The sequence below is a fragment of the Doryrhamphus excisus genome, chromosome 19, assembly GCF_030265055.1.
Source record: "Doryrhamphus excisus isolate RoL2022-K1 chromosome 19, RoL_Dexc_1.0, whole genome shotgun sequence".
Lineage (NCBI taxonomy): Eukaryota > Metazoa > Chordata > Actinopteri > Syngnathiformes > Syngnathidae > Doryrhamphus > Doryrhamphus excisus.
Window position 1 is genome coordinate 13,361,426 of NC_080484.1, and position 23,267 is coordinate 13,384,692.

Here is a 23,267-nt window from a genome sequence, read left to right on the forward strand (position 1 = left end):
TGTCAGTCAAAGTGGATGATTGTGACTCTAATTCCAATGTACGCCTTTATTGGTTTTAATCCAAATGCTGTTGAAATTAAACCTGAAAAAGAGGAAGAAAAAACAGCTGTTAAAATGTTATATGAAACATAACAAATGTATTAGTATCGTGCTAAAAACGCTTTCAAATACTACATTTAATCTGTGCTTTTTATGACAGGAATTACTATGTTGACACAAAATGTATTGTTGCGTGCTTTCAGGTAAGCATAAGTACTATGCTCCCCTCTAGTGGCCAAAGACAAGAACTGCTTGTCCCATTTTTTTTTAACGATAGCGTTTTACATGAAATGTGACCGTTTTGTCTTCATGTTCACTTCTTAAAAGCACAATTAACAGTAAGTATTCCAAAATAAACAACGAACTCTAAAATAAATCATTCTAAAATGTTTTCCAACGATCACACACACACATTGGTCCATTGGTGGTATTTGAATGTGTCAATCACACAGGAAGTTGTTAATGGCTTCCTTTTCCTCTTCTCAGGACGAGCAGGGCAGAGCGATCCAGACCTGACCCCGCAACAAGGTCATGCCAGGAGGTCTATGTGGTACCCGTGGGAGGGATATCCTGTAACCCCCACCGCCCCCCCACCCCTCTAAGGACTCCTTTGTACCAGTCACAATAAGTAAGTACAGCAACACAATGAATATGACCTGGAGCGGGGAGGGACAGCAGCTTGAAAATAACAATTAAAAGATATGCTATGAAAATTAATTTTTCTGGGATGGAAACATCTTGCAAAAAAATGTGGAAAGATTTCCCTTCAATCCCAATTGAGGGAACAACAAACTTCTCCCCGCACATTTTAAGTAGCTGCTGTCGTTATTTGTTGCTGAATTGGGCTTTTGTTATGATCCTCATTGGCCTGGCAAGTCTTTGTGTCAGCATGACAAAGTTTTGTCAGAGGAAAATACTGTAATTGAACAAGGTGACAGTAGTAGAAGTAGTGGTACATTCATAAATGACCACTAGAGGTCAGTGCAGCCTTAAAATAAACCTCCATTGTCTGCATCCATCCATTCATTCATCCATCCATCGTCTATGCCAATTATCCTCACTTGGGTGGGGGTATGCTGGAGCCTATCCCAGCTGTCTTCAGACAAGAGGCGGGGTACACCCTGGACTGTTGACCAGCCAATCACAGGGCACATATAGACAAACAACCATTCACACTCACATTCATACTTATGGAAAATTTGGAGTGGCCAATGAAGATAACATGCATGTGGAGAACATGCAAACTCCACACGGAGATGCCCAAGTGGAGATTCCAACCCAGGTCTTCCCATCTATGTGGCCTTCATGCTAACCACTTGTCCACCATGCAGCCTGTAGCCCATTTTTTTGAGTCTTGAGTATTCTAATTTGGGAGAATTCCTAGAAAAACAACCTCTACATGCCCTGTGATTGGCTGGCGACCAGTCCAGGGTGTACCCTGCCTCTGGACCAAAGACAGCTGGGATAGGCTCCAGCACCCCAGCGACCCTCTTGAGGAAAAGCGGTAGAAAATGAATGAATGAATGAATGAACAACCTCTACACCACATGTGTTAAACTCAAGGCCAGAGCCAGATTTGGCCTGCCATGTAGTTTTATGAAAGTCTGGAAAAATACACTTTAACAAATGTATTTGATTTATTTTATTGTTTCATTCTTAAATAGTAGTGGTGTCACGAGACGAGTCTACAAGAACGAGACGTACATTTCCTTTCCTTATCCATGTGTGAATGTCTCCTTTAAAAGGTAAAGCCGTGCAGGCGGCCATGAGCGGAGCCGTCGACTCCAAAAGGATGCAAATGTGACATTTTAGCATGAATAAGCGACCATCCATCTGGACAAATGTTGGCATTTTTTTGTGAAACACGATCCAACTCCTCTGATTGTGATATTGTGAGACTTGGAAGATACCATCTTTCATCACTTCAAGCACGGGTAGAGGACCAGGATGTTTGTGGACGTTCCTATCGATTACTGCAGTTTGCGTTGGTACAGTGGACTATTGTTAAAACCCTTTGTTAAAGAGGGTTGGCACAGCTTGGCACAGCAGGAAGCCGAAGCTCTGCTTCACCTGCTTCCTCTGCCCCGCACGTCGCTGATGTCTATATTATGCTTCAAGCTAACTTGCATCACTTTTAATAACCATCAGTGGCCCCAGAGACCAAATGTTTGCTGTGAGACGGTCTACGGCGGGGGGGGGGGGGGGCGGATTGGCAGCCAAACGCATGAAGCCATGTGGAAAAAGTTCACTTGGTTTCCCATTAAAAGCCAATGTTTGCTTTGGACTATATTAAGGCCGCTATTGACTCCAGACTCCAGCCTTGCGCCTTCATCGATCCGCTCTGCCGGGGGAGTGCCCCAGGTCGCCTCCCCTCCCTGTAGGTGCTCCGTGGAAAAGGTCACACAGACCCTCCACATCGCAGGGAGCCTCATTGAGATTGCCCGCCAGAAGCCTCTCACTCCCGGAACGAGATCCCGGTGGCGTTGAAATCCAGGCATCGATCGCAGCGGCCGCGCTCTCATATTGTGACTTGATTTGGCAATTAGGGTCTCTTTTCACACTCGATAGCTGTCAGACCGAGCGTTAAATGGCCAACTGTTTGCACCATGATGCTGGGCCGCCATTGTCCACTAGATTGATAGACTGCCGTCCTCTCCAAAGCACCTCCATGCAGCCTGTCATCATTCACATCAGCAATCCATCACCATGGATTAGGATTAGGACTCAGTACTAAGGCCTGTCAGGGGACACTCGGTTCACGTGACGACAATCCACGAGATTGGCTCTACGAGACGAGACTTTAACGTGACTTTTAAGAAAGGTACAATGAAACAATATTTGACAATATATTGATCGAGCGATCTGCTCGGGTTGTAAAGAATAAACCGATGCTACCGGACATCCGATGAAAAGCGATGAAATCCTGGATCGACCGTAAATCCTTCGACGAATGTATTGTACAGACATGCACGGCTATCGCTAGGCTAGCAACCGGTTGGCAGTCCATCTCTTAAACAACGCAATCGCCTGGGCCACCATCTAAATGATTGTCTTAGCATGACTAAAGACCAGAATGGATGTAAATACATAGCATTAGCGACACACTAGCTAGTCTCCGGGAAAGAGTTCCAACACCTCGACAAAACATACAAATACTATAGCCATCTCATTTATCTTACGTACGTTATTTTGTCTTATGTAAGATTCTGTGATTATAAGTGTGGAAAAATCACTTATTGAATTGGTAACTGCTCAGGCGTGGAGAAGGGGTAGGATTTAATAAGCTTTGCTTCTTCCTGCTCCTTGTATGTATGTATGTATGTATATGTATATGTATATATATACACACACACGTATGTATCTATATATATACATGTATGTTGTATATATGTTTATGTATATCTATATATATGTGTGTATGTATATATATGTGTGTATATATATATGTGTGTGTGTGTGTATGTATGAATATGTGTATGTATGCTGCATATATATATATACGTATATATATATATATATGTGTGTATATGTATGAATATGTGTATGTATGCTGCATATATATATGTATATATGTGTGTATATGTATGAATATGTGTATGTATGCTGCATATATATATATGTATATATGTGTGTATGTATATGTATGAATATGTGTATGTATTCTGCATATATATATACGTGTGTGTGTGTATATGTGTGTATATATACATATATAAGTATATATATATATAGCTATTGTAAGTGCATTGTATTTTAAATGTATATGTGAGATACATTAATGTAACATAGCATGCATGTCTGAAATAAATGAACAAGAAGAAGAAGAAGTAAAACTGACAGGAACAACATCAAAATTAAAAGCACCAAATGAATACAGAGCCACCATCCACCAGTCCCAGCCTGGACTTTGTTTTTTTTCAGAGAGCTGAAAAACTGTGTACCCAACAAATACATACATTAGCACCCAATCGGGTCATCAAATGTTCCCTATATCCACCCCCACATAGTACCAGCATTTGGGACCAAACGTGATGTGAAAGAAAAAGACAGTAAATGCAGTATAGTCGTCTATTTGCACAGAGTCGGAGGAAGTTAGATGGTGTGTTCGAGAACCATCGAACAAACACTCGCAACAAACATTTACTCTCATGTGGTATTCACAGAGGAGGAGATGCACAGTTTGTTTGCTGATGTGCTGCTTCTTCTTCTTTCTCTTTGGGCTTTAGCAAATAAATGTTCCCCATCCAGCTTCAGCTTTTGGATCCTATTTAGCTTGAATGGCGAGTCGTGTGTGGCTGTTTGCTTCACCCTGCCAACCAAGAAGTCGCTTGATGAGAAGAAATCCTGCCAGGGAAGCTCCGGACCACAAAAACTAAGCTGATAATCTGCCAAAGCAGCTAAAAATGAAGCTGGTGTGGGATCACCTCGAAAAGGGACGAGTACCTGTCCAAAGGGACCCTGTACGTTCCTAAGAATAGACTATCATCCTCATCCTCATCCTTCCTTAGACAGCCTTGGTAATTGCTTCTGGGCTATTTGGGTTCTTGTTGCTGCAGCGCTTTTTTTTAAAGTGAATTCCTCATTTGGGAGGCAAATATTTGTGTTGTCCCTGGAGGAATATTTGTGTTCTTGCGGGGAGGACACCTTCTCTGTCTTCATCACTGCGTATGCTACTGCTAGCTTCATTCTCACTGGAAAACATGCATGGACACTAATCCCTCACCGCTTCCTGCTTCCAATTTAGCAGCTTCACTCTGTCACAGTTTTACTAAGATACGTTCATTAAGAAATCATATTGTTTCGCTGTTGAACATGGCCTTTTATTACAAAAATATTCACACCTAAATGAAGCATTTGTAAGCATAAAAATGTCTAAATGTATGAGGCACTCAGTAGATGTACAGTAAACCTCGGATATATCGGATTCAATTGTTCCCACTGGTTTTGTCCGATAAATCTGTTATATGCGTATACCGGAAAATGTCCGTTTTACGCATATATCGGATTTATATCCGGTATATGCATAAATCGGATTTTATCCGTTATAAAAAGGCACTTCCTTGACTATGTTTCCAATGTACCTGGACGCGCAGGCAACGCTGCAAACGCTGCAAACGACGTCGTATAGCAACCTGTCACGATTCGGCGAATCGGAGCGCCACGATGCGGCCATCCGATATATGCGAGGGAAATTTAATGGAAATGCATTGGAACGGGACTGGAGATTTTGTCCGAAATAGGCGAAATCCGTTGAATGTATTGAATGAATTTTTATTGGAAATGCATTACAGAAAAATCGGTTCTTTATCTGTCCGTTGTGAGCGAATTTCCGATATATCCGAGTCCGATATATCCGAGGTTTACTGTAGTACTCGACACCGGTCACTAATTTTACTGTAATATTCTGAGGAATGCCACAATAATAGCCTTTTATTGCAGGATTGAATTATCTCACAACATGCACAATAATCCCTTACATAGGCTGCACCAAGCTAAAACGCAACACTTCCTGTCTGTGGTCTGTGGGGCACAGGCCTCTACTGCCCCACCCAGCAGAGAAAGGACAGGAAAGGCAGCAACTCAGTCAAATCAACGACTTTTCAAGGTTTGAGTCCACTACTCCGACAGGATTGAAGATGAAATAATTTCATTGGTTGTTGGGTTTTTGTCTACCACACTGCCCCACCAGATCTGCTGGATCTGGTGGGGCAGTGTTGGTACCTGCCCCTAGAAACGGCCCCTGACTGTGGCAGTTGTGTTAAATAAGCCATTGGCGAGTCACAATGTAAAAGAGAATCAGAAAAAAATAAATTGGAAAAGCGCTTAAGGCGGTGCCGCTTTCCAACATGGAGGCCGACTTTGTCGATTCTCTTTCAGTCTGCAAAGGTTTTTGTTCCAGATAGTCTTGACGGGTGGAGTTTCATGCTGCCTCATTATAAGCAGCCTTCATCAAACGCTGCAAACGGTGCGTGTGTTGATAGGCGTTTTTTTTTTTCTGCGCTGCCTGCAGAGATTTGACTCAAACGGAAAACACTGCAATTAAAAATCAAAGACCACTTTTGTGGTATAAAGCTCTTGTTTTGTTTTTCTAAGGAGGATCTGAATGGACCTTTCACAGGACATTACATATATTTCCTTTGATAAATTCCACTTGTTTTTCTTTCTCCCGTGGTCCTGAACGCAGCAGGAAAGTATAAAAAGCTGCTTCCCAGGTGAACTGGAAGCGACGTCAAGCGTCATTAACCTATTTGTTTTGACAGCCGCCGGTTTTGCTTTTGGGACGAAATGCACTTTGATGCGAAGACCCGGCCTGAACCGGAAGACGGCTAACGACATCGGGATTTGCTGGAGCCGCCAATCAAACGGGGTGGCCTACTTTAAATCAGCAGCAACCTGTCAAGGTAACACAAGCATCCCACTTTAATGCAACAGGCTTGGAAACACTTGCTTGTTACGCACACAAATGGAAACATGGCGCCAACGAGGTTCCATTTCCATAATGTATAGCCATCGCCATCACTTACGCTAATTTTGGTTTTGGCTCACTTTTTCCTCCCTTCACATTTTGATCAAGAGTATAAAGTTTGTACTTTGACTTTCTTACTGGTGCAATGTGACCTAAAAGCACGGAAACGACCCAAGCAGGACCGCAGCGTGTTCCTAGCGATCCAGTCCAGCTCAGAAGAGCTTAGACGGTCCAGTCAGGGCTGAGGAGGATGAAGTCAAAGTCAACAGAAGCGGGATCAGCGGGGAAATGCGGCTTGAGATGGGATGGATAAAAGGGAGCGCATCCAACGTTTGAGCACTTAAAAAATATATAAATATATATACTACTATTCTTCCCTTTAGACTGAGAGTATGACCCGTTGCCATGGAAACAACACAGCCTGTAATTACTGTTGAAAACTAAATTGCTATAGTGATAGTTAGTACAATTAAATAAAATAAAAGATTAGATTTGCACCAATTTTATGATATAATAAAAAACAGTAATAAGTGAATGCAATTATATACAATATTTTTAATAATAGTAAATAACAATCTGTGCTGTAATAATAATAATTATAATTATTAATTATTAATTACAAAGATTGTCTAATAGCGAGAGGAGCGCTCATGAATAAGATCTTATTTACACATTTTAAACCAACCCAGAAATCACAATGATATAATAATAATAATGTTAATAATAATAATGTTAATAATAATAATATTAATAATAACTATTAATATTATTTATTATTAATATTATAATGTTAATAATAATAATGTTAATAATAACAATTATTATTACTATTATTATTAACATTATTATTATTAACATTATTATTATTAACATTATTATTAACATTATTATATCATTGTGTTTTCTGGGTTGGTTTAAAATGTGTAAATAAGATCTTATTTATTACTGAATAAAAAAACATCCTCTCCAGGAATCATCGTTTCTGTGACCACAACAGTGAGCGCTCTTCTCGCTATTAGACAATCTTTGAGGTTTTTCCTCCCCAGTGAAACACAAGCAAGGCAGAAAGGAAGTCCGAAAAAAGATCATTAACGAGATGTTAGCTCTAAAACGTTTGAGCCTCGGCAAGCCTTCGTCTTTGTGAGTATCTTTGAGTACAAACACTTCAAGTAGTCTCAACTGTTCCTGAAATTTTACTTGGAATATGTTTATTGAGACGTGCTGGTGGAGTAACGTCTGTGTTTTGGCTAGCTATAGCTATAGCAACATAAGGTGGCGTGATTAGAGGAAAAGGCTTGTAAACCTTGTCTCGTGGGACAAACATAGTCATCTCATTCAGGCCACAACATTAGGTACACCTGCACCATCCAATCAAATGCAGCACACAATTCTGCTGTATGATACACCTTACAGTTTGCATCATGCAGGCCTTGCTGATACTGTGGCTGGCTTATCTTACCTCCAGTGTCTTGCTTTCATTATGAAAAATAAATAGTGATATGTCCAGAAAGAACAAGCACAGTTGAATATACAGAAAGCCAAAGCAGACAGTTGTGCCTGAAATGAACTCTGAAAGATGGTGACACACACACACACACACACACACACACACACACAGTATATATACACACAGTGTATTTCCTTAGAGAAAATAGAAAATCCGTCTGCGGAGGGAAGAAGCACAGATTAAGAGGAGGGATGTCCATAAAGCCTACAGGATACATTGTGTTGTTACACCTGTGTACTATTTCCATATAGATTACCTGTCCGTCATTTCCATTTTGACACTGCCGGAGAGGATCACGGTCGGCCATAGTAGTGTTATATATTGCTATCGTACTCTAGTAGTATGTACTGCTATCGTACTCTATTAGTATGTACTGCTATCGTACACTAGTAGTATGTACTGCTATCGTACACTAGTAGTATGTACTGCTATCGTACACTAGTAGTATGTACTGCTATCGTTCTCCGGTAGTATGTACTGCTATCGTTCTCTAGTAGTATGTACTGCTATCGTTCTCTAGTAGTATGTACTGCTATCATACACTAGTAGTATGTACTGCTATCATACACTAGTAGTATGTACTGCTTTCGTTCTCTAGTAATATGTACTGCTATCGTTCTCTAGTAATATGTACTGCTATCGTTCTCTAGTAGTATGTACTGCTATCGTTCTCTAGTATTATGTGCTGCTATCGTACTCTAGTAGTATGTACTGTATGTACTGCTATCGTACTCTAGTAGTATGTACTGCTATCGTACTGCTATCGTACTCTAGTAGTATGTACTGCTATCGTACTCTAGTAGTATGTACTGCTATCGTACTCTAGTAGTATGCACTGCTATTGTACTCTAGTAGTATGTACTGTATGTACTGCTATCATACTCTAGTAGTATGTACTGCTATTGTACTCTAGTAGTATGTACTGCTATCATTCTGTAGTAGTATGTGCTGCTGTTGTACTCTAATAGTATGTACTGTATGTACTGCTATCGTACTCTAGTTGTATGTACTCTATGTACTGCTATCATACTCTAGTTGTATCGCACTCTATTAGTATGTACTGTATATACTGCAGGGCTGCACGGTGTTCGAGTGGTTATCATGCAGGCCCCACAGCTAGGAGACCCGAGCTCAATTCCACCCTCTGCAATATATTGAGGCCGACAAAATGATCCATGATTTTCATGACTGATGTGATGAATTAATTTAGGAATGTCCCAGGCCTAGTGACCTGGAGACAGTTTTTTTTTAGGAAGGAGAAACCTTGTGACACCCAAAGTAGTATTATTAGTAGTAGGAGTAGTAGCTGGTGTACTGCCCATGCAGGATGCATAATCTGAACATACATATCTTATTACTGACATACAGAAATATGTATATGTATGTATACGTGTACATATGAAATATGTATAAGTGTATATGACACAAGGCACCATGCCCCCCCGCCCCCCATCCCCCTTCGACCCTGAAAGAACCTCATTCACAATCCAACATTGACCCCAAACACCTCAATTATTGCATACATTAATCCCATCACTCTTAACCGTTACACACACACACACACACACACACACACACACACTCCTCGTGTGCTAAAGTAATCAATCAAGCTTTATTTGCAGCTCCCACTAAATAATGGAGTCCCTTTGAGTAGGTTGGTACAAAGCTGGCATCCTTTCCTCTTTCTACCCCCTCCGCCCCCACGTCCCAACACCGTCTGCTTGTCCAGCGTCGTGAGGACGACAAGATGTCTGGTCTTTGCAACGATCCGCTGATAGCGGCCAACTTATTCCCCATAAATGGATCAAATTCTTATCTCCGGCCGAGGTCACTTCCCGGGGTGCTCGTCTGAGATAATTGGCTTTTTTTTTCTTGCCTAATGAAGAAGCAGCGAGACAATGAAGGCGGCCCAGTTTGGTCCGGCGAGACGGAATGATGGACGTTTTAGGCTGCGTCAATATTCAAATAGTTTTAGTGTGCAGCTTGAGCCGGTTAATGGCCGCTGGGCTTCTATTGGGAATGTATGCGACTGGTTGTCATTCATGATTGTATTACATTACTCTAGTATTACTACATTCATAATAGTATTATACAAGATCAAAGGTATATATACCGGTATTACTTCATTTGTTGTTGGGTACTGCAGAGGACATAATAAATAGGAAGTTGGTTATCGATATGAAATGTTGGTCTGTGATGGTGGCCATCTTGAAATCCCCCATGAGAACATCCAAGTATATTCCACCTCTGTTTGAGCAAAGAGACGTTTGTGCTGCCGTGGACACATTTTGTATCCACTGGGAGGGACATTGGGGGCAGCGTGTTGGTTTTATCCTCAAGAAAAGTCAACGTAAAGGTGGCGGCTTCTTTGCGCCTGCGGCAGAGGCTCGCAAATAAGAAGAAACAAACAGAAAAAAATGACTGCAGAGCGAGGTGGTAAGAGCTGCGAGTCTCCGTTGTGAGAGGATGCTGCCGTTCACCTCGTTTGTCTTCGGGGAGAAAAGGTCACGTCATGTCTGCTCATCTTCAGGCCATCGCCGTGGCGCCAGCACACATCAACAATGCTTGATAAGTGCTAATTTATGGGTCCGTGTCACCATAATAGGAAAGATTGGTTACGCTCTCTTAACAGGCAGCGATGTCGGATATCGATTTTCCTCTCACTTTGGAGCATTTCATTGTACGTCAGTTTCCTGTGGTACAAAAATGTTACCAAAATGTTAGTAACATTAGCATCCTGGGGAACCTCGCTCCATTTCACCAGACAGTTTTACACAACATGCCCCCTCTTCCTGTTCAAGACTACTTCCAATATTGGTTTATTTTTTCCTACATTTTTATTGTCTTTTATTATTGTTTGCTTTTTTTCTTTCGGCTTTTTAAAAATTTGATTTTATGGTCCATGTGTTGAAAATGTTGAAAGTCCTTCCTGTTTTGAGTTCTCCCGTAGCCCATTTAGGCAGCAAACTAGTCGGGCCTGAATTAGTTGCACTCTCATTCCTCACATTTGTACAGTTGTTGACGCGTTGTTGTTGCGTTGTCGCAGGGCCCCACCAAAAACGGATAATTTCACGGAAAATGTAAACATGTTTGGATTCTGCCAAATATCGTGGATGTGATGACGATTGGCGTTGGCTGTTTGAACGCTAAAACTAAGAAGGGCGGCCCCCACCAAATAGATTAGATTAGATTAATCTAATCTAATCTAATGTATTACAACCTCTAAAGATTAGATTAGAGTAGATTAATCTAATCTAGATTAGATTAGAGTAGATTAATCTAATCTAGATTAGATTAGAGTAGATCTATTCTAATCTAATCCAGATTAGATTAGAGTAGATCTATTCTAATCTAATCTAATGTATTACAACCTCTAAAGATTAGATTAGAGTAGATCTATTCAGATCTAATCTAATGTATTACGTCTAAAGATTAGATTAGAATAGATTAATCTAATCTAGATTAACCTAGTCTAGATTAAACTAGATTAATCCAATCGAGATTAGCGTAATCTAGATTAATCTAATCTAGATTAATCTAATCTAGATTAGAGTAGATTAATCTAATCTAATCTTTAGAGGTTGTAATACATTAGATTAGATTAATCTACTCTAATGTAATGTAATCTAATCTAATCTAATGTATTACAATCTCTGTTGGGTTCAACGTGGACACAATATAGTTGTTTTGTTTGTCCCTCATGTACTAAATCCTTGTGGAAAAAGGGTCTGCTTTGCTTCTCATATAGCTTTCTGTCTACTTCCTCCACAGACGACAGCTTTACAGATGCCACGTATGCTGTAAAAACATCTACAGCAACACAGGCTGGTGTAAAAAGGTAATTACATGCATCACCTGGGACAAAAAAAAAGCCTATTTGAGGTGGGGTGATTAATTAGGGCTGTGGCATCCATTAGAGTAGAGGCTTCTATTTACCTCTGTTGTATTGGATGTCACGGTATAGTTCAGGTCCTACCTAGTAATGTATGCTAGTTTATTCACTTTAATAGGAAGACGAGGCGTTGTTTAATATCAATGACTTATGTATAACTTGATACATTTTTAATGTGTGTGTGTGTGTGTGTCGTACGCTGAGGTGCACGAGGCGACACATGAGGTCAAAAAAACAGAGGAGAAGCAGAAGAAGACGTGTGACTGCTGGAAACAAAACATCCATTAAGAACCTGTGAGGAGCTGAGCTACACACACACACACACACACACACACACACACACACACACACACACACACACACACACACACACTGCGTGGTGTAATGCATGTGTGTGGTATTTTGCGCCCGCACCTTTATTAGTCTTTACGACAAGCCTGCAGCCTGCTGAGGTGGAGTGGTGGTAAAACGTGATAATTCAATCTCTTCTTTATGAATTAAACATCCAGTAGGTATAAGAAGGTGCATGCATTTGCAATGCAATGATTTGCGTTATTGCTTTAAAGAGTCATACAGTGTGTGCATTTTTCTACATTTAAGCATCTTGGAAATGCACCGTGCTCTGTACGATATAGCAGCAGAAATAGAAAAAGTATTTTATATATATTTTTCTTCCACAGGGTAGAAAAAAAAAGCAAGAAGTGTACCCGAGGGAGGTCAATATCGAGCTAACCTCGCCTCAGGAGCCCAAGCCGCTACATGGATGCTTCTGTTCTCCTCCTCAACGCCTGGAGGCTTGTGGACTCTAGAAGGTACCTCACTCTGTCTCCTACCCGTTTTTTTTTTTTTTTTTTTTACCACCACGAATACTGTAATATAAGAGAAAACATAAAATCCAGCGTTATGCACTGGTATTGTCTGCTGGCTACAAGTTGTCACTCGGCTAGCCCAAGCTGAAGCATCATCACAGCACAGGCGGGCGGGCGGCTGGAAAAAGCCGAGAGAGAGAAGATGAGCCCGATGCCACTGAGACTGTGGAAAGTTACTGATTTATTTTTAATATACTGTCAAACTTTTCACCAGTGGGGGCAGCTATCTGTTATGTGCCTGGAAAAGTGCACGGGGAAGGCTGTCAAGCTTGGTTGGATATCTGCAGGATGGACCGCGGCCGCAGATAAGACAAATAAATCACCCGCTGCAGCCCCTTCACAAGGAGAGGAACATATTTGGTAACTTCAGTTTCACTTAACACGGCTTCAAAAATCCATCAAACCTTTTCTTTTAAGAAAATAATGTCATAGTTTTTGGAGTTTTTTTTTGTCTTATAGAAAGAGAAAATTCTCCGATGAACTTCAGAGTTCACAAAAACGAATAACTGCTGTTGACAGTAACAGCTGTGGCTGCAGGCAACCTCCTGATGATGTTGTTTTGTAATGAACCCCACAAGATGGCAGTAGCTGCATTTACCTCTGCGGGCACTTTAAAACATTGCTACTCAGCATTCATTCATTCATTCATTCATTTTCTACCGCTTATCCTCACGAGGGCCGCAGGGGTGCTGGAGCCTGGACTGGTGGCCAGCCAATCACAGGGCACATATAGACAAACAACCATTCACACTCACATTCATACCTATGGACAATTTGGATTCGCCTATTAACCTAGCATGTTTTTGGAATGTGGGAGGAAACCCACGCACACACGTGGAGAACATGCAAACTCCACACAGAGATGGCCGAGGGTGGGATTGAACTTGGGTGTCCTAGCTGTGAGGTCTGCGCGCTAACCACTCGACCGCCGTGCAGCCTGCTACTCAGCAGTTAGTGTGAAAGCAACTAATCAACTCCTTAGCATGATTACAACATTGGTTCTCTTGCTGCTGTGTTGTGCAATGCAGCAATCCCTCATTTATCACAGGCAATTGGTTCCAGACCCAACAGTGATAAGTGAAGACCTTATTTATAAATGGAATATTTTGGTGGTTAGAGCATAGAAACCTGTGTGACTAATAATGAGAGCATTCATGTTATTTTACGCCGGGTCCATGGAGACATGATTGTAGTTCAGCCGCTTTCATCCATTGTTCAGCAGATGCGGCATCTTTAAATGTTTTGGTGAAGTCAAGGTGACACACAGGTCAGTCTGTCAATCAAGGCTGTCCATCAAGTCAGTCAGTCAAGTGCACTTTCAGTCTGCTTGAGGATGTCGGCGATAAGAGAGCCGAGGCAACAATTACTTCTGACAGCCGGAGCCGGTGGATCGGGTCTCTTTTTTTGCCCTCATTTCGCTAGAAACCAAAACTCTTCAGTAAAAGACAGAGAAGGTAGACAGACGGTCGCTTTTATCTTTCTAGCTTACCAACAGATAGGATGGAAGGAAACTGACTTCCACTTCAACCTAGCCCCTTAACATTAACCTTAAACTTTGGGTTAGGATTAGGGTGCTGTTGGGTTTGGGGTTGGCGCTAGTATTGGGGCGAGGGCTAAAAGTGGGGTTAGTGTTGAGGCTAGGGCTTGGGGCTCATGTTGGGGTGGTGGTTTGGACTTGGGGCTCGGATCGGGTTTGGGGTTGAGGTTTGGCTAAGGTTGGGGTTAATGTTGTGCTGTGCATACGGTTGGGGCTAGTGTTGGGGTTTGGGCTAAGTTTGGGGTTGGGGCTAGGGTTAGGTTTGGCTAGGGTTGAGGTCAGTGTTGGGGTTCGGTTGGTGTGGGATTTGGGCTAGCGTTGACTTTAGGTTCTGTTAGGGTTGGGGCTAGAGTCAGCATTCATGTTGGACCACGGTTGGTCTAGGGTTAACTAGGGTTATGATTTGGACTGGGGTTGGGGTCTGAGCTACACATGGAAGCTTCTGGAAGAAAAAAAACAACCAATAAATGTAAGAATGTCCCCATAACAGATGGCCATAGTGCAAAACTAAGCAATAGAAGACAAATGCAAATGTTGGACCGATAGTAGAGAATGTCAGCGTGCAGAAGTTTGGCTTTCGGTTTTGAGGTAGAAACCAAAAACACTACCAAAGCCTTCCTCCCAAATCCTACAGTGAACAGTATATACTGTAGACTGTCATTCATTGTGACAGCATGTTATTATTATTCTCCTAATTACTACATGAATCTACATGAGTTAGGAAAGCCAGTCTGCCTAATTGAAGTGAGAAAGCGTGTCCATCATAATCTTTGCTAAATGAGACATGATAATGAATGATAAATGATGTTGAAGATCCCACCCCTTGTCCGCAGCTATAAAGTCCCTTTTAGGGCTTTTCCAGTGAAATATCACTTTCATCTACCATCCAGCTGGGACAAATGATTATTTACTGTTCAATGCGGGGGGAAAAAAAATCCTGACGCTTCAGTATGGGCAGGCAGCTGCTGCTTTTTAAATGTTTGTATCGTCTTGGGGGTTCTTGGGAAGCACTGCACGTTCTCTTGTCTGGGATTATGGGGGGTGGGGTGAGGGTGGGGGTTTCAGAACAGGTCCAGGATGCTGCAGAGACCCAAATCTTCAAATGTATACCTTAAACCGCACAGCATCATTAATGCAACCCCAGCTCACTTTTGATACTTTATACATAAATCAACTATACTGGATCACATGACAGGTGTCACATGACACATAACACGCCACCACATCATTGCACCTCCAGTTTACGTTTGCTTCATTGTGTTTTCCATTCTAAAAGGAACATCCTTTAAATTGTCTGTACACTTAATTACACTTTTTAGAGCCGTTGACATTGTGATGAGATGTTAGTAATGTTACATTGATGAGACGATAGCCACCACAGGAAGTACGCTGTCCAGAAAAAAAAACAAAAGGAAATCTCCAATGCTAATGTGTGAGTCTATGTTATGTCCTTTGTTATGTCCAATGTGTCGTATTCTGTCTTATTATATCTACTACTTTGGGTAATAGGGGTGTAAAAGTGACTATAGGGATGTTATTTCATGTCTAGAGGGCTCTAAAGTGTTAGAAAGCATGTTTGAATGGTAGTAAACAGGTTTTCTATGCTTGAACCGTGAAAATATTCCATTTATATGTGAGGAGTTCTAACAGTCATTTCTCTCTGGAACCAATTAACCACCATAAACGAGTATTTGTGGTTCTTGTGCGGCATCTGTGAGGTCTTTGCGTTAAATGGCTCACATAAACAATGAAAACGATGCTAAAATTTAGATTTTGCCGTGAGCGCGATGCTGCCGGTGTCTTGGAAAAAGGCAGGAATGACGAGTGCACGTGACTCGCTAACTTGTAATGAAGCTTTCCTTGCACGCCGCCGCTGGTGGTGCAACCCTCGCCGGCAGATTTCACGCTGCTGCCTGTCAAGGTGAACGACGTTGGCTCGTACAAAGCTCGCACAGGTCGGGGAGGCGAAGAGGGGGTGCGTCAATGCCTCCAGGTGTTTGCTATTTATCATGCAGCGGCGGCCTTGTAGAGAGCTCAATTATTGTTCCAATGCCGTTGGGCCTCAAAGACACTGTGTGAATCGTGGAGAAAACTGCAAATATTGGAACTGGGATGGACTTGGTCTGTTCCAGGGTCAAACTTGGCCATCATAGAACCTTTCTGAACGGCAGAGATGGGACTCTCTTCACATGAACACGCAAAACAGCTGACTTTGTGGTGCTGATCATTTCTTGATAACTGATCATTTAAAAAAATGCTCCAATTACAGCGACATTACCCATACTGTGCGGGTGAGCAAATCGAGCGCTTCTTTTTTTCCCCTGCATTGACGTTAATGGCCTGTTGTAACGTCCCCTGAGCTCACCCTAGCATCATGGCGTTTGCAAAGTGCAACAGGTTTGCCAGAGACCTTTGTGGCATGACAATGGTTGCTCGGAGCGTGTACCCGAATACAGTGCACCTTGCTGGGCCACAGCATGTGGCTCCTCCTTTATTTTTATAGCTACTGTATTTATGCTTTTAATGGCACGAGAATGCATTAAGAACCCTGATGTTCAGTGTGTATAATTACTTCAAATAATTGTCTCTGTGTACATTGGAGTATATTCCCATGTCGCTAAGACACGTGAAAAGTGTTTGCCCTCCACTCAGACGCCGATGAAGCTATTTTGCACCTCCTAATCCCACCACTCCAGAGTTGACCCACCTCCTGTTTTCCTCTCTGCTACAAGTCCCGGCTAGGCTTGTTTTTTCGTTGGAGTGAATCATCCCTGCTGTGAGCAGAGAAGCCATCAAGTACGCCCCCACCCCCCCCAAAAAAACCCAAAAAACTCTTCCTGCAAGAAAAAACAGGCTCATATTTCTTTAAATTAAACATGATTGCTCTTCACATTCAGCAAAACCATTTAGACTGAACAACCAACAGGAAGTAGCTGCTGCTGCTTTTTTCTTCTTTAAAGCTGCAAATAAAACACAGCATGTTAGATCAAGGTCTCCAAAGTGCGGCTCAGGGCCATATGCGCCCTGCAGCGTTTTTTTATTGGCCACGGCACATTGTGAAATTATCATATACTAAAGAAACTCTAAATGTAGTAGTATGTAGCATGAGTAGCATAACCTTCAAATTAATGTATTTATCTTCTGTGCCGCTTGTCCTCATCATGGTTGCGGGGTTATGATGTGACCTAGCTAACTTTGGGCAAGAGGCGGAGTACACCATGAACTGGTCACTAGCCAATCACAGAGCGCATATAGACAATCAAGTATTACAGAAAAAAACATGTTATTCCAAGTCATTTTATTATCTTCATTAAGACTGAATTTTTTATGAATCTCCTTCAGGGTGAAAAACACAAAAGTGCACGCAAACAAACGGACTGACTAGAGGGATGCCCGTCTTTAAAGACTTTTTTTTCCTCCCATGTTTTTCCACCAGCACGTAATGTATGTGACTTATCAGCCATCGATAATGTTGACATTCATCCCACCGCTAATTAACACCATCGTAGGAGAAAAACAAGCGTTTGACATTTAGGCCAGGAAGCACCACAAAGATTGTGTTGATTTAGTCCTCGGGTGTCATGCAGCCTCATCGGATGTGCTTGTACTCGTAGATAACTAAATATTTACAGAGAAACCACAAGTCCATCACTTTCCCTTTGTTTTCATGCATCAAAGTACATTTGAGAATAAGACACATACGTTTAAGTGTTTGCATAAATACTCATTAAAAATGTAAGAGTAGTTGAAAAGTGTCAAGAAAGTACATTTAACATCTTCAGGAAGTTCCATGCAAAAAGAATAAATGCCAGCGAGACAGAAACTATTTTCACTATGCAATTTATTGCAACAAAGCATTAAAATGAAATAGGCTGTTCATCAGCTGATCAACACGTTAAGACCGCAGCCCCCCGCCCCCAAAACCCTTAGGCATTACCTCAAATAGAATAGAAAGAAAATACAGAATAAAGAAAGCTATGCATTATTTCCATTCCATCCCAGGCTCTCCACTTTTGCCTTGTCTTCCCGCTAACGACAGCTAATCTTCAGAAGTGTTCATGCACTTCTGTATTTCCCAGAAACGATGCCCAGTACGCTTGACCTTGGCGTGTTCTATTATGTAGCAAGTCCGGCTGCTCGGAACACGGCACCTCTTGGCGTCCCAAACGAATGCTGAGACCGAAGCACGAGGAACTGCTGCACGAAGCAGAGGATGAGTGGCAATAAGGCCTTTGTGTGGCTGGTGGGGTTTTTCATGCTTTCCTTGAGGCTCCCTGCGTGTCTGTTAGATGCTAAAAACCACATCATTTCAGTCGTTTGGTTACAACACAACAGGGTTAGGGTTTGATTCTAAGAACATGAATACATGAAAATGCAATGAATAAATGAGTCCAATACATTTTTCTCATAAAAGTGTCATATTGCAGCATGTTAATGCACGGCCCCAGTTGGTCATGTACCCGCTACTCCAGGCAAACGCTGCTCACACCAGATACTGTCTGGTTCTCTGACCCCCCTGTTCCAAATATAATTAATCTGCACATTTTGGGGTGGCCTTTTATTGTGGCCAGATTTGGAATTTTGTTGAGTGTACCGCCGTCCCTCGTTTATAGTAGTTAATTGGAACATCTCTGCAGGATTACGGCGACATGGCGGCCATTAACCACTCACAGAGACGCCTCAATTAAGTATTCTTCATGTCTTTCCTTCAGCACGCAAACGTCATCACGCTTGGCATTACGAGGAAACGGTTATTACCGGTCTATAAGTCGCACGTGGCCTGCACGAGTCTGTGAGGACCAGGCAGCCCTTTATCTCAGAGATAAAGTTGCATTAGAGGTCATTACTGAATGTAACATAATTAAAATCATCACGCAACAACTTAACACTCAAAAATGAGAAAATGTATCAACATTGCCAACTACTGGCCTGCCAGGTGTATTACAGTAACAGTACAGGGGGCGAGTCTGGAACCAATTCGCTACAATAATCCAGGGACAACTTTATTAGCAGACTAGATTTGCTCTTTGCTCATTTGTCATTTAGTCATGTAAACATCAGTCCTTTGGAAAGACTCCCACAACTCCAAAGTTGCTGCTAGGAAGGAAAGCGTTCACAAGCGGTCACTTGGGTCAGAGATGTGTTTGTTCATTCCTCTTTGCAACAAATAGAATTGTTAGTAAGAATTTACCAGCTGATTTTCACTCTTGGCCCTCACTCTCACTTCCTGGGATTGGCAATTATAAAAAAAAAGGCAAACAAATAAATGAGATTTAGCGGCCGAGATCAAAACAACAAACCACACCTGCATTTGTTTCCCAGCGTTTTCATTTGTTTCAATTAGCAAAACCACCATCATCACTTTGATTGGGATGCAGAAGATGCGAGTATATCTGCATGAAGGCATTAGGGCCAAATAAGCGGCGGTGCTGCGGTGGAGCATCATCAGGTAAAGTGTTAATTAGGAGAGAATGAAGATGTTCCCGCAAACTGCTGCTGAGAGGAGCGTCATTAGCGAGCTGCATGACAGATCTTCACCTCCGCGTGTGTGCGCTTCTTTCCGCAGCGGCGCCCCCTGCAGTGCATACAGAAAGTGCTGACATGACATTTTCAACTTGGAACGAAAATTCAGCCCGCCGACTTCGACTCAATTCACACGTTAAGAAGCAGCGGCCTCTGCAAGATGGCGGCGACATGGCGGCCATTTACCACTCACAGAGACGCCTCATTTAAGTATTCATCATGTCTTTCCTTCAGCACGCAAACGTCATCACGCACGAGTCTGTGAGGACTCGGTAGCTCTTTATCTCACAGGAGCCAATCATATGCTATGAAAAAAAACCACAAGCTTACTAACACATTGGAAGTTGCATTAGAGGTCATTACTGAATGTAACATAATTAAAATCATCACACAACAACTTAACACTCAAGGAAACACCACAGGCTTACTAACACATTGGAAGTTGCATTAGAGGTCATTACTGAATGTAACATAATTAAAATCATCACGCAACAACTTAACACTCAAAGAAACACCACAGGCTCACTAACACATTGGATGTTACATTAGAGGTCATTACTAAATGTAACATAATTAAAATCACCACGCAACAACTTAACACTCAAGGAAACACCACAGGCTTACTAACACATTGGAAGTTGCATTAGAGGTCATTACTGAATGTAACATAATTAAAATCATCACGCAACAACTTAACACTCAAGGAAACACCACAGGCTTACTAACACATTGGAAGTTGCATTAGAGGTCATTACTGAATGTAACATAATTAAAATCATCACGCAACAACTTAACACTCAAGGAAACACCACAGGCTTACTAACACATTGGAAGTTGCATTAGAGGTCATTACTGAATGTAACATAATTAAAATCATCACGCAACAACTTAACACTCAAGGAAACACCACAGGCTTACTAACACATTGGATGTTACATTAGAGGTCATTACTGAATGTAACATAATTAAAATCATCACGCAACAACTTAACACTCAAGGTACAGTACCTTGGGAATATACAATACCAATATGAGTTTAACATAACCACGAACAGCTATGGCAACATGGGCCCATAATGCTGTCTGATATTAGATTCAACATTTTAAAGGAAGGCGTCTTTCTTTTCGTCACCATCCAAACAGCATTTTGTGTCTGTGTTTCAGTGCCTTTGGGAGTCTGCCAGAGTGCTGCTGGCCTTTTCGCCTTCAATTGGAATTCCATCTGAAGCCTCTGATTGTTCCAGGTATGCTGTGTGTGTTCGTGTGTGTGTGTGAAGCTGGCTGAAATTCGGCTCATTTTACGGCCAGCGGACCACAGGATTGTTGTCGGGACACCTTCAGCCAGCTAGAAGTAAAAACCCAGCAACAACATTCTCTCCTTTCTTTGAACTTTTGCTTGATGAACAGTGGCAGGCAGAGGATGGATACTCGTACTAGCAACTGAAGTACTCGACGGTTCGCACATACGACCCTCTGCAGTTCTTCCCTTAAGAGTACCATCAGCACCTCCCAAAAAAATCCTTAAGTTGTCGCCATATGAACAGTTCAGGCCACGGCTTCGGTGGCCATCAAACAGAAAGATCTCAGAGGACGTTTGTCCCTCAAGGTAGGTTCATGCCGTGTTGTTCCATCTCGGACATACTAGGGGTAAGTCCAGGCTGCCAAGGCAGGCTAAGGCATCATCCGTTGGCTCATGGATTACCTGGAGGCCACCTGGTCAGCATCTGAGGGCCAGTCTTACACAAGAGGAAAACCAGGATCACCATCACATGCCAACGCCAGGCTGTCTTTTGGCCGTCCTGCTGTGGGTTGTACAGATAGAAGGGATCCCACGACTGGATATCCACTACTTCCTCCCAAGGTCCAAGCCCGCTGGTTTTGATGCGGCGTCCTCAATGAGGTCTTGGTTTGAAAATTCAGTCTTTTTCCATAATCGCCGATCTTGGTCGGGTTAGGACCGAGGTGCCAGAATGCAGATCTTTTAGTCGGAATGGCTTGTGTACAGCGTGGACCGCATGGAGGTTGCCATCTCTCACACCAGCAGCTCCTCAGGGGGAAGCAGCAAGACCACTGAAACCACAGGATGCTGTCTGTCTGTCAGTCGCCATGGTTACGCGTGTGTACGCAAAGCGGAGGAAGACCAAGTGAAGGCTCGGAGTGTGTGGAGGGAAAAAGACTGAATGGGTAGAAAGAAACGTTTGCCTTCTGACATTACGTTCATCCTCTTAATGTGGATGAATGTGTTAATTTGATTAATCTTATGTTAATCTTACATGGCATTCATCTTGTTAATTTTACATTACGTTCATCCTCTTAATCTTACATTGTGTTAATTTGATTAATCTTATGTTCATCTTACATTGCATTCATCTTGTTAATTTTACATTGCATTCATCCTCTTAATCTTACATTGTGTTAATTTAATTAATCTCATGTTCATCTTACACTACGTTAATCTTACATTACATGAATTTTATTCATCTTATATTGCATTCATATTGTTAATCTTACATTAGATACATTTGATTAATCTTACATTCTGTTTATCTTACAATAGATTAATCTTATTAATCTTACATTACATTCATCATGTGTGTGTGTTTGTGTAGCAGTGTGTATGTGCACGTGTGTGTACTGGAACATTTGGACGTCAGTGAACTGGTGTATCTGCAGATGCTTTTGAACTTGTTATCTTCACAATAACTCCAACAGCGGCTGAGATGTGACCTCGCCGTCACCCTGCATTCCAGAACGGGGGCTGGGATAACGGCGGTCACGCAGCAACAATATCCTGTTACACATATTTGGGCCGCCACCATCAAAGCGGCATTATCTCCGGTTGACCCCCACGAGGCCAAACCTGCTCTCCTCACGCTGCTGAGGAGCTGCTGAGTGGGCGTTTTCTCCTAATGGGATTTCCTTATCTCGTTTTTGTAAGTAGAACATCGCTGGCAGGAGATGGACGGAAGGAGGATGGATGGACGGAGGCTCTGTTTGGATCTTTAATTCAATTCCTTCTCTTAACTCTCTACACAGGTGAGATAAAGATGGTGGCGGTCAGATGTTTGCTGATGGGGGGGAAGATGCGTCACATGCTAACATTTACATCTATTACCTTATTACCATATTTACCTACCGATGACGCAACGTCAGGAGCAAGGGGTTCAGTATCTTGGCCAAGGATACTTCCACATGATCACGGGAGGATAGAACCCGCAACCTTCAGGTTGGGAGACGACCACCGTACCGCGTGAGCCATGCCGCCCAGTGAGTAACTATTTTACAGTTGGGTTTGGACTGGGCTATCAGGAACACATTTAGATCAGATGCTAGGAAGTCATATACTGTTTATTTCAGTTATCTCAGCTTTGTCTTATATACAGGTGAAAAAACTATTATGACAATCACCATTTTTCCCCAGTTTTTAAAAAAATA

At 42.1% G+C, this 23,267-nt stretch overlaps 1 long non-coding RNA gene across 2 annotated transcripts in view; it reads left to right on the forward strand.

Moving 5' to 3' along the window:
- The first annotated feature begins 7,540 nt into the window (after window positions 1–7,540).
- LOC131106749 (uncharacterized) overlaps window positions 7,541–23,267 on the forward strand; it is a 29,937-nt gene continuing 14,210 nt past the window's right edge. Inside the window, exons 1-6 of one of the 2 annotated variants that reach the window (XR_009120136.1) lie at window positions 7,541–7,645; window positions 11,784–11,850; window positions 12,109–12,198; window positions 12,585–12,716; window positions 20,997–22,868; window positions 22,986–23,099. This is a non-coding gene — a long non-coding RNA (uncharacterized LOC131106749). The remainder of the gene's footprint in view (window positions 7,646–11,783; window positions 11,851–12,108; window positions 12,199–12,584; window positions 12,717–20,996; window positions 22,869–22,985; window positions 23,100–23,267) is intronic. The other variant, XR_009120137.1, reaches the window with a different exon arrangement.